The following is a 12,084-nucleotide window of genomic DNA, read 5'->3' as shown; positions in this document are numbered from 1 at the left end:
AGTTAGGCCAATGCGCGCCCAATAAAATATAAAATTTTAGGTTTTGAGATTTCATCAAATTTTAATAAAAGTGTCATAACTTTTATGAATATTAATATTTTTAAAAAACATTTCGTAAACACGTTAATTGGACCTGTGCAGTTCTAACAGAACAAATATTTTTTGATTTAAAATTTTTAATTTTTTTCAAAAAATTTGTATGCAATATTATTGGCCAAAAATATCACGTGACCTAATTAAACCCAAAATATAAATTAGCTCAAATTTTTGTTCTACTTGAAATTTTTGCGAAATGTTTTATCTTGAATGTTAGTTAGGCCAATGCGCGCCCAATAAAATATAAAATTTTAGGTTTTGAGATTTCATCAAATTTTAATAAAAGTGTCATAACTTTTATGAATATTAATATTTTTAAAAAATATTTTGTAAACACGTTAATTGGACCTGTGCAGTACTAACAGAACAAATATTTTTTGATTTAAAATTTTTAATTATTTAAAAAAATTTGTATGCAATATCATTGGCCAAAAATATTACGTGACCTAATTAAACCCAAAATATAAATTAGCTCAAACTTTTGTTCTACTTGAAATTTTTGCGAAATGTTTTATCTTGAATGTTAGTTAGGCCAATGCGCGCCCAATAAAATATAAAATTTTAGGTTTTGAGTTTTCATCAAATTTTAATAAAAGTGTCATAACTTTTATGAATATTAATATTTTAAAAAAATATTTCGTAAACACGTTAATTGGACCTGTGAAGTTCTTACAGAACAAATATTTTTTGATTTAAAATTTTTAATTATTTAAAAAAATTTGTATGCAATATCATTGGCCAAAAATATCACGTGACCTAATTAAACCCAAAATATAAATTAGCTCAAACTTTTGTTCTACTTGAAATTTTTGCGAAATGTTTTATCTTGAATGTTAGTTAGGCCAATGCGCGCTCAATAAAATATAAAATTTTAGGTTTTGATATTTCATCAAATTTTAATAAAAGTGTCATAACTTTTATGAATATTAATATTTTTAAAAAATATTTCGTAAACACGTTAATTGGACCTGTGCAGTACTAACAGAACAATTATTTTTTGATTTAAAAATTTTAATTATTTAAAAAAATTTGTATGCAATATCATTGGCCAAAAATATCACGTGACCTAATTAAACCCAAAATATAAATTAGCTCAAACTTTTGTTCTACTTGAAATTTTTGCGAAATGTTTTATCTTGAATGTTAGTTAGGCCAATGCGCGCCCAATAAAATATAAAATTTTAGGTTTTGAGTTTTCATCAAATTTTAATAAAAGTGTCATAACTTTTATGAATATTAATATTTTAAAAAAATATTTCGTAAACACGTTAATTGAACCTGTGGAGTTCTAACAGAACAAATATTTTTTGATTTAAAATTTTTAATTATTTAAAAAAATTTGTATGCAATATCATTGGCCAAAAATATTACGTGACCTAATTAAACCCAAAATATAAATTAGCTCAAACTTTTGTTCTACTTAAAATTTTTGCGAAATGTTTTATCTTGAATGTTAGTTAGGCCAATGCGCGCCCAATAAAATATAAAATTTTAGGTTTTGAAATTTCATCAAATTTTAATAAAAGTGTCATAACTTTTATGAATATTAATATTTAAAAAAAATATTTCGTAAACACGTTAATTGGACCTGTGGAGTTCTAACAAAACAAATATTTTTTGATTTAAAATTTTTAATTATTTAAAAAAAATTTGTATGCAATATCATTGGCCAAAAATATCACGTGACCTAATTAAACCCGAAATATAAATTAGCTCAAACTTTTGTTCTACTTGAAATTTTTGCGAAATGTTTTATCTTGAATGTTAGTTAGGCCAATGCGCGCCCAATAAAATATAAAATTTTAGGTTTTGAAATTTCATCAAATTTTAATAAAAGTGTCATAACTTTTATGAATATTAATATTTTTAAAGATATTTTGTAAACACGTTAATTGGACCTGTGCGGTTCTAACAGAACAAATATTTTTTGATTTAAAATTTTTAATATTTAAAAAAAATTTTTATGCAATATCATTGGCCAAAAATATCACGTGACCTAATTGAACCCAAAATAAAAATTAGCTTAAACTTTGGTTTTACTTAATTTTTGCGAAATGTTTTATCTTGAATGTTAGTTAGCCCAATCAGAATGCAAAAAATGCATTCATTAGAGTTTGGCGGTTATTACAGTAAAAGAAATTTTAATTTTTTTTGAAAGAATTAAAATTTATTTACATAATACGCTCTTATAAGGTTATAAGATTTTGCTCATAAAGTCATGCGACCGCGTAATGTAAAAAATGTTAAAAAATGTGCCGAAGTAATAAAGTTTTAAAACTATGTTTATCAAAGTTAAATTATTTTATATTGTATCTTCAATATTACATGCCAATTTTGAGGTTAATCATTAAAAATAATCTAAATTAACGTAATTTAGTGTATGTTAATATAAATGAAATTTTAACAATATATTTTCACTAAATTGTTTACATTATAACACGCTTATTTGTGTAACATAAAACTACATAAAAAGTTTAAAAAACTTATAACAATATTGTCTGCGTTAAGTAATAAAGTGAACAACCCATTTAACCAGTTTATGTATATCACTATATAGCTTCTCGCTACTGAAGTGTAAGCAAAACCCTACATAACAAACGCACGTTACTTGTGGCTTAAACACTACATAACAAACGCACGTTACTTGTGGCTTGAAGCAAAACTCGTTTGTTTACATTTTAAAATAAAGAAACAGAAAATCTCATCTTTGCTTCGATTGTTTTTCGCTCATTAAAAAATGTATTTTTTAATGATTAGGTTTGATTCCCAATAAAAGCAAAAATTATTTTTTTTAGCAACGTTAAGTAATGTGCTAATATTTAACGGTATGATAGTATATCGACTCTAACTACACAATATTAGAAATATTTTTAAAATCTTAACCAAAAAAATATTATGACAATTTGTTGCACTACTTCAAATTAATTTAATTAGCGAAAATATAACATAAATTTTGTTACAATATACAATCATTGTTCAAGTTAAATCAAATAATACATTGTTGTAAAAAACAAAATAATTGCCAAAATATTTTTTAAATAATTTTTATGATAAGTTTTGCTATAAATGTTGATTATTTTGCAATAAGTTTTAATGGCAAAACTAAAAGCAAAGTTGAAGCAAAAATTTTAAATGTACACGTAATTACTTAAATATGTTATAACAGTCATAAAATAACAATTACTATGCTTTATATTTACATGATTAAATTTGTCGATTGAAAAGCAAACGTCAATATCAATAATATTAAAATCACGATTTAAAGGGCAATCATCTTGAATGTGTAAGCATTATTTTCAAACGTAAATCAACAAAGGCACAGGAAAATTATTTATAAGTAAGCAGATAATGAGTATACACACTATAATCCCTAAATATTACAAACATCGTTGGATTTTCAACGTCATCTACAACACTATCGTACACATCGTCACTGCTAGGTTTCGAAGGTACCACTTTTGTATCAGGAGTACCCAAAGTATATTCACCACAAATTACCTCATTTAAAAACATTTTTCTTTCCCCACTGTTGTTGGAATGTGCAAAGACATTAGAATACTCAGCAGAAATTGAAAAGTAAACGCCGTAACCAAATTTTGTAGCTAAAACCATGTGGAAAATGTATTAAAACAAAGTTTCATATAACTTTTATACATATAATTTATTTTGTTATTGTCAAATAATATTCTATATAAATTATGATGAACGCGTTTATATTTTGTTTTATACAATTTATTGCATGTTTAATGGTGATGAACAAAAAAGATTAAACTTTACCATTTTTGCCAGCATAACTTGCCAGCATAATGATCAAAACCATTTTTACAAATTGTTGCACAAATATCTTCACTAGTTCCATGAAATAATAACCGAGTTACCGGTTGTTTTATATTGTCTCGTGACATTCGGCTTGCAACCTTTTGTTTATGGGCATCAAATTGTATGTACAATGTTGGATTTTCAATTCTTTCCAACTAAAAATAAAACTTATTTGTTTGACTTTTGAATAAACTATCAACACTATTATTTATTTTTTAATTTAAACCATATTAGTTTAAGTTTTAAAAAGCTGTACTAACAATAATATTTACTTTTAAAACAGAAGTCATTGGAAGTTTGGCATCGGTGTATATTTTTAACATTTTTTTATATTCATCTGTTGTTTGAACAACATCAACTAATTTAAAAGAATCCTTAGCATCAGGATTCCAAATACTCCATCGAGTGGGAAAATTGTCTACAATATTTGCAGTATCTAAAAAAATCTTATAAGTTACAAAAACATGTAAAATGTAAAACATTTTTTAAAAATTCATAAAATTGAAAAAATTGTTAAACATACTTTTTGAATCTAATAATCGATGAATTTCAATTGTTTTGTTGGTAATTACACATTTTGCTGAAAATTTGGCTGACGAATTTTGATATATTTTTGTCACAATTACTCGCTTTTGTCCGTTTTCTTCAAATTCAAAAACAGAAGTGGTCTTAATATTCTCATCCTAAAAATGTTTAAAATTACGAATTGTAAATATAGGCAATTTGTAAGGCTTTATGTGTTTAATTGTTAGAACATAAAACAAAACATTTATTTTATTTTAATTACTGCAAAACCGTAGCAATTTTTTTTTTAATTTTTGCTAATAAACCTACAAACACTTTATATAAAACACAACATTATATCAAGCATGAAAACTTGTTTTATTTTGTATTTTCTTACATATTTTTGCTCCAACTCTACACAACAAAAAGGTGGCAAATTTTGAAGTAAATTTAACGAATTTTCTTCCTTGTATTTCCATTGAACAAACTTAGATATCTGAATTGCTTTCTCGTGTTTTTTCAAAAACTTTCTCAATTTTTGTTTTGCAATTTTTAAATTAGATTTTAGGCCTTCGAATGTTATATTCCTAAAAATGTTAAAATTAAAACATTTTTTTACATTTAATTTGTGATTTGCTTAAACAGATAGTTAATGTGTAATTTTTAAAAACAAGAAAAAAAAATCTCGTTAATTTTTTTAATTTTTTTACAACCACTACATAAATAATAAATTAACTGTTATACTCACTTGCCAGTCACTGATATTTTTAAATTGTGTTCAACTTCAAGTTTTTGAGCCTCTTTCTTCAATTCAATCTCAACCTTTTTATTGTTTAATAACTTGGTTTCCTCTGATTCAACGGAAAACATTTTGTTCACATATTTTTCCAAATCAGTGCAAGCCTTTGAAACAAATTCATGTCTCTAAAAAAATTTGGATCTAAACATTAGATAGCTGAAAAATAAAAATACTGGAAAATCTACTTTAAATTAAGTTAAAAGTGTAAAAAATTATTATAAAAACTTTTTTTAGAGTTATAATACAAAGCTATAATCGAAATTTATATTTATTTACATTATTTTCTGCATGTCCTTTTAGTGCAGAAATTTTAAATGATATTTGGTTTGGATCAATTTTTTGAATTTCATCTGCCAAAATAATAAATAGATTTAAAATATATTTTTTAATGAAACAATTTTTTAATGAAGATAATGAAACAATTAAAGCGTAAATGATTTGAAAAATACCGATTAATTAATCATGGGTCAAAAATATAAAATTTTGTTAGGTTTACCGATTGAATTTTTTCGTGGCAAAGTCTCGTCAGGAGGCCTATATGGCAAAATTTCACATTTAAAATCTTCCATCATTGACGCTTGGTAAATTACAATTTGAATTTTTCTTAGATTTTTTGGATTTGTTTTTGAAAATCCACTAATAGCAGAATAAATTATTTCCGCAACATCGTTGCTTTTTAATTTCAAGTTTCCTGAAATTTTAATATAAAATTATTGATAAAAAAAAAGCTTTAGAGTTTATAAAGTAAAAAAAATATTAATGGTTTTGGTTGACGTTTTGACATAACACACTACTAAAGGTAAACTTTTAAATGCAGTCAGCAAATGTTAAAGTACCAAACCTGTTCCGATAGCTGGTAAAGCAATTGATTTCATATCCAATCCCTCTGCCATTTTAAATATGGATATCAACACATTTATCATGTCTTCTTTAATTTTCGAAACAGGAAGATGAAACAAATATTTGCACAATTTGCCCCCGGAAGTAAGTCTAAAGCGAGGTGTTGATCCAATTGAATTTTCTTTACATTCTTTTTCAGTATCCATTCCAGTGCAGGCTAAAATTGCTTGAGAATAAACAGTGCCTAAATATACACGTTAATTTATTACCAGGTTTGGTAAGACAAATTATTTAGAAAATGTTATATATCACCAGTAAAAACTTAAAATAAATCTGTTGACAGCACAAATATAGAAGGTATACATAATCATAATTTTTTTTTAATTTTACAGTCTAAATAACTGTAGTAATATTTAACTCACCAGACAAATTGTAGTTTTCATCAGTTGTATTAACAATGGCATCAGTGACAGTTTTTGTAATATCACCTTGATCCACTTTAACCTTTATACAACCTATTTCAGTGGAAGAAATTTTAAGCTCCTTTAAAAAGGTCTGTAAAAAATATTAATAAAAAAAAGTTTAAGATTAAACACGGGAAGATCTCAAGTCATAAAAGTTTGCTATGTTAGATATAAATTTTAAGGTAGCCTTTAATTGTGATATAATTAACTTAAAATTTTTTTTACATTAAGAAGCTGTTTATCTCCTTCTAACAAGACAATATTCACAAATTTAAGATTATTTCCCTTAAACAAGTCAATCCCTTTTTGTAAACACATTGCCACGATATTGACAGGAAATTGAAATCCACCAGCACCCAAACAAGAAAATGAGATAGACTCATAACCATCTGAATCAGCTGTTTTCAAACAAGTGTTGATAGCTTCTTGTAGCAAAAATTGACTTTGAGAGGAAAAAGTGTCCAAGAAAACGTGATAAATTTTTTGACAACTTAATTCGTAACCTATGGTTGCCTCTATATCCCCTTCAACAAATTCTTCAGACATAGTAAGGTTGGCATTCTAAAAAAAAGTTGTTTTTTGTTTAACATTCACCCAATGAAGTACCAGTTCGAATATAAGTGTTAGAAAAAGTGAAATTAAAAAACGTGTTATTTAAACTATACCACACACTATTTTATTGTTTTAAACTTAAATTTAATTTAAACTAACCTGTAATTGATCACCAGCCATCAGTGAAATTGCCCTTTCAATGCCTGAATCTTGACCAGGATGAAATTGTCCGATTTTCGTTGAAATAACAATGACATCAGTCTAATCATTTTATAATATTCAAATTACCGTTAGTTTTTATATATAAAAAGTATAATTTGTTATTGTATTTAAATCTTTATTTTCAAAAAATATGTTTTATGAATTGATAAATATCGAACAAATAAAAAAAACAATTACAAAAATAAATAACTCAAACTTTTTGTAATGCAATGTCTCCCAGTATCAATCTTGTTGTAGGCTTTACACTTGAACTAGTCGCGCCAATATTTGCTATTTTCTTCTAAATAAATAAAAAATTTAAATTAAGCCTAATTATAACACTTAAAAATATAGAAAATTACCTTAGAATCGAATTGAAATCCTTTTATTTTAGCAATAATGCTTAAGGCTGTCTCATATTGTGAAATTAAATGTTCATCACTGGGGTCTGCAATATAAACCTGTAGTAAAAAATACTATTTAATTTTATGCCAAATATTTTAGATAAAAAACATTTTAGAATAAGATTACAAACCTGACTTACCACATAACTCCAAAAATAGAAACATTTTAAGCACAGACATAGGCCTAACCAAAGGTGGGCACCAAATCGTTAATGCGTTAAACGTTAAATAACGAAGTTAATTTTTTTGTTAAAATTTAACTTTTAAGTTAATTTTAAAAATCGTTATCGGACCTGTTAACTTTCGTTAAATTGTGCTTCCGTTAAATTTTTCCGTTAAATCAAAAAAAAAGTAATTACTATCCGGCCACTGTTATTTGGGCATTAGGCCTATGCCAGTTTTAAAAACTTCTTCTTAACCATTTTCGTCTAGTTAAAACATGGATTAAGAGAAAAACTATTTTTTTTAAATCTTTTTTATAAAAAAGGTAATTTCTTTGTTTGTTTTAATTAAATTTTAACGTTAACGTTTAACGATAACTTCCGTTACACTTGGTTTAATTTACCGAAAAAACGTTAGCGAAGTTACTGTTATGTGTAACGAATAACCATTTAACGAAGTTGCTTTTTCGTTTAACTGTGCCCACCTATGGGCCTAACACCTTTGAATCTGCTTGACTAAGCCGTTCTAAACGACTAGATTTTACTGTAACAACATGACTTAAACATTTTGAATGACCAAGATGGTCCAAATAAGCAATAATAAATAAAACACTATACAATGAGGTCGTGATAGCCTACCTTTAAATCGTGACTGTTTTCCACAATTGTTTCAACGATTAAATTAACTGACGAGATGTCTTCTTTATTAATGTCAGTCCAATAAGCAGGCAATGACACAGAGTTGAATCCTTTACACAGAGACAAACATGCCAGAATGCAGAGTCGTATGCTATTTAACTTTGACCAATGGTTCTCTTTATTGCTTAAACAAATAATACTTTTGGTAACACACATTTTTAAGAAACAAAAGTTGTATTGTAGCCCAGTCTACATAAATAACACAATTTTAACAAATAACTTTTTTGAAATTCAAAATGCCAACATCTGTTTCAAAAACTTTAACACCTCTACATGAAGACTCTTTAAAAAAACTTTCGTCTAGGATCCCTTGGCTTTCTTGAACTAATTTTTAACACAAAAATAAAATTTAACTTTTATAATTAACTAATAATGATTGTTTACTTACTTAAGGCGGACGAAATATCCAAAAAAGCATTTCTCGACCGATTAACTTCAATTAAGCAGTTTGATTGGTCCATCACTAATGGAATTACTAATACGTCACATTCTAATTTAGTAGTAAAGTTCTTGAAAACTTTAATGATTGAATTGTAATTAACCAGATTAATTTCTAATTTCATCTAAAAATATTAAAGACACATAAAATAGTTTAAAATAAACTTAACTACCCCCTACGGCGATCCTATATTTTTTAACAAAACTCTTTATAGAATTTTAAAGTTTGATTAATTGACTTTTAAAATATCAATATCACGTTTAAATCTAAGCTAGGACTCTCTTCAGTTTCCCCAATTTGAATAGAACACAAATGTTTATCTTCAGTTTTTTTCAAAATGTTTTTCCCTTCATTGTCCTGAAAGTATTGTCGTATTCCTATTTTTTCAAAAACTTTCTCAATGTGAACACAGGAACTGAAAGTTTCAAGAACCCATTTAATTGCTAAAAAATAAGAATAAGTTTAACAAAGTTATTATGAAGGAAAATATTTAAATTTCAAAATTTAATAAAAACTACACTAACCTAAATCAACATCTGAAGCTTGACCGGTAATTTGAATAATTTTATTTTCTTTTAACTGAATATTGACATTTATTACTGAAGAGTTTGTGTCTTTAATAAAATTTATTAGTGAAAGAACATAGGAATCGCAAATGCATGAATTTGTTACATCAATGCAAGTTGTTTTTTCAAAAGCACCCTCAAAATACCTTCTGACTTGACTTTCAACACTCTCCAAGTGCTCTGATACACCAACAATTGTAATGGAGTCATTCTAAAAAATTCAAAAAAACACTTTTAAGCCTAACTCTGGTCATACATTCTCTCTATAATGTCATAAAACAACGTTTAAGAATCAAATTTAACAAAGGCAATGTATTGTTGTCTATCATTGCAATTAACGACCTTTGTAACAATGTTGACTCCTGGCGGTATTGAATTTATTATTTGTTGCCAATTTCCATGAGCAGTCTTTCTGTTAATGTCAGAAAATTGCAAATTTTTAACCAAAATATAATTGTTCAGGAAGTCGTGAGCTTGCTGTGCAATATTGTTTCCAAACATATAAAAAATTGTTGGTTTATCATTTATGAGTTGAAGGGAAACTAAATAAAAACAAGCATATTATGGTACTTACAATAAACATTAACGGGTTTGCAAATGTCATAAAACGCTAAGGTATGTAACATAAAACCTTATAAAATATTAATAGATTTTCAACAAAAGTGTTTGCGTTTTATATTAGGCAATAAAATATACAATGCGCTATTGCATTGTACCAGTTTCTCTTTGTATGTTAAACATTAAATACAAAAATGTTGTTTAGCAACTAAACTTTACCTTTAATTTCTTCTTGTTGAATGTTTTTTTGTAGAACCTTATTTAAATCCTGATTTTTTAGTAATTTTACCAGAAATTCTATTTTTTTAACGTCATTAAATTCAACATCCATCATTTCCTTTAAATATATGTTTAAAAACGAATTAAAAACAAGTAAAGTACTTCCAAATATATTTCAATAGTTTAAAACAAACCGTAAATTTACTAGAACCAAGTTTATTTTACGCAACATTTCTTTTTTAAAAGTTATTTTTAATTTAAAAAACATGTTAATTTTATCGTATTAATCATACTATGTGTGTTTGTAGAGCATCATCAAAGGCGCTAATGTTTACCAAAGTTCCCTTTAGTTGGATTTGAGCTCCCGGTAAGTAAAACAATTCTAAGTTGAGTTTTGCGCTCCAATATTCAAAGACATCGCAATCCACAGCAAACCTAAAACCAACATAAAAGTAAATTAGCTAAGCAGATGTATTCAATTTTTAAATATGATCAAAAACTGCACTTACTTAAAAAATGATTGTTCATATTCGCGTTCTGCAGTAAAAAAATTGCAACAAGCTTGTAGGTACTTATCTACTTCAGTAATTGCCATTTCTCTTCCTGTTAAAATTGTTTGTCCGTCCTTTGATGATACCCATCTAAAATTAAATGTTTATGTTTATATTTTTAAGAAAACTTTAGGCCCAATCAAACTATAAAAACAGGTATATAAAAATAACAACAAAGAATATTGAATTATATTTACCTCATGTAAACAGATAATTTAATATTTGGAGTCTGTGTTTCATCAACGATAAACTCAAAAAGACCATTTTCAACTTTCCAGGCCATTTTTTTAAATAAATCCACCAAATTTTTAGAATCATACTGTTTTGTTGTTAGGTATATGTCCTCACTAAATTCTTCAAACATTAATTTTAACATTCTTTGACAAGATGGAACCGAAACCTTAATAAATATGTTATATTTTAATGCATCGAAGGCAAAATATTTATATTATTTAGGTACGGAGTTATTTTTTCAAGTCTTATTTACCGTTAAGTTCAAATGCTTTCCGCACAAAGTAAACAAATTGTCATTTTCTACCATTCGTATTTCTGCATATTCCGAGGCCAGATTTTGAAGTTTGGAATATTCTTCTTTATTTTTAGTTATGTAAGAACCAACGTCATGGCTAATTCCCGATAGGATTTCAAATTCTATAAAAAATAAGTACAAATAATTGACTAATAAAATCAGCTAACTATTTTTTTTTTATTTTACAAATTTAGTTTTTATTGTTTAATTTAAAAAGAAACTATTTGTTAAACAAATTATTTGAATAAACATTATTATTTAAAACTAAAAAAAAGTTAATTAAAGCAAATTTTGGTAATTACCAAAAATGTTATCCATTTTTATCACAAACTAAAACATATGTTTCTAATTAAGCCAAGTCTACTTTACATGAAAAACAAGTATCCCGCTACCTGCCATAAAAATAATTTTGTTTCAAGCTATTATAACTTATTTGAAATAAACGTTCGCATATTAATGGAAGATTAGTTATTCAATAAAGTGATCGTATATTTAAGTTTTTTTATAACGCCCTAAAGTATCGCAATTCTCATTCAAATTAACAAATTAAAAGTTTATCAATATGTTGCAAAGTGAAAAATGTCGTATAAATTCTTTTATATACAATGGTCTTTTTAAAAATTCTTTTGAAAATACGTTAAACTATTTACTGCAAATAGTCACCTCATAAATAATATGTATTT

This window comes from Corella eumyota, chromosome 1 (genome assembly GCF_963082875.1).
Source record: "Corella eumyota chromosome 1, kaCorEumy4.1, whole genome shotgun sequence".
In the NCBI taxonomy this organism is placed as follows: Eukaryota; Metazoa; Chordata; class Ascidiacea; order Phlebobranchia; family Corellidae; genus Corella; species Corella eumyota.
This window is presented reverse-complemented; position numbering follows the sequence as displayed.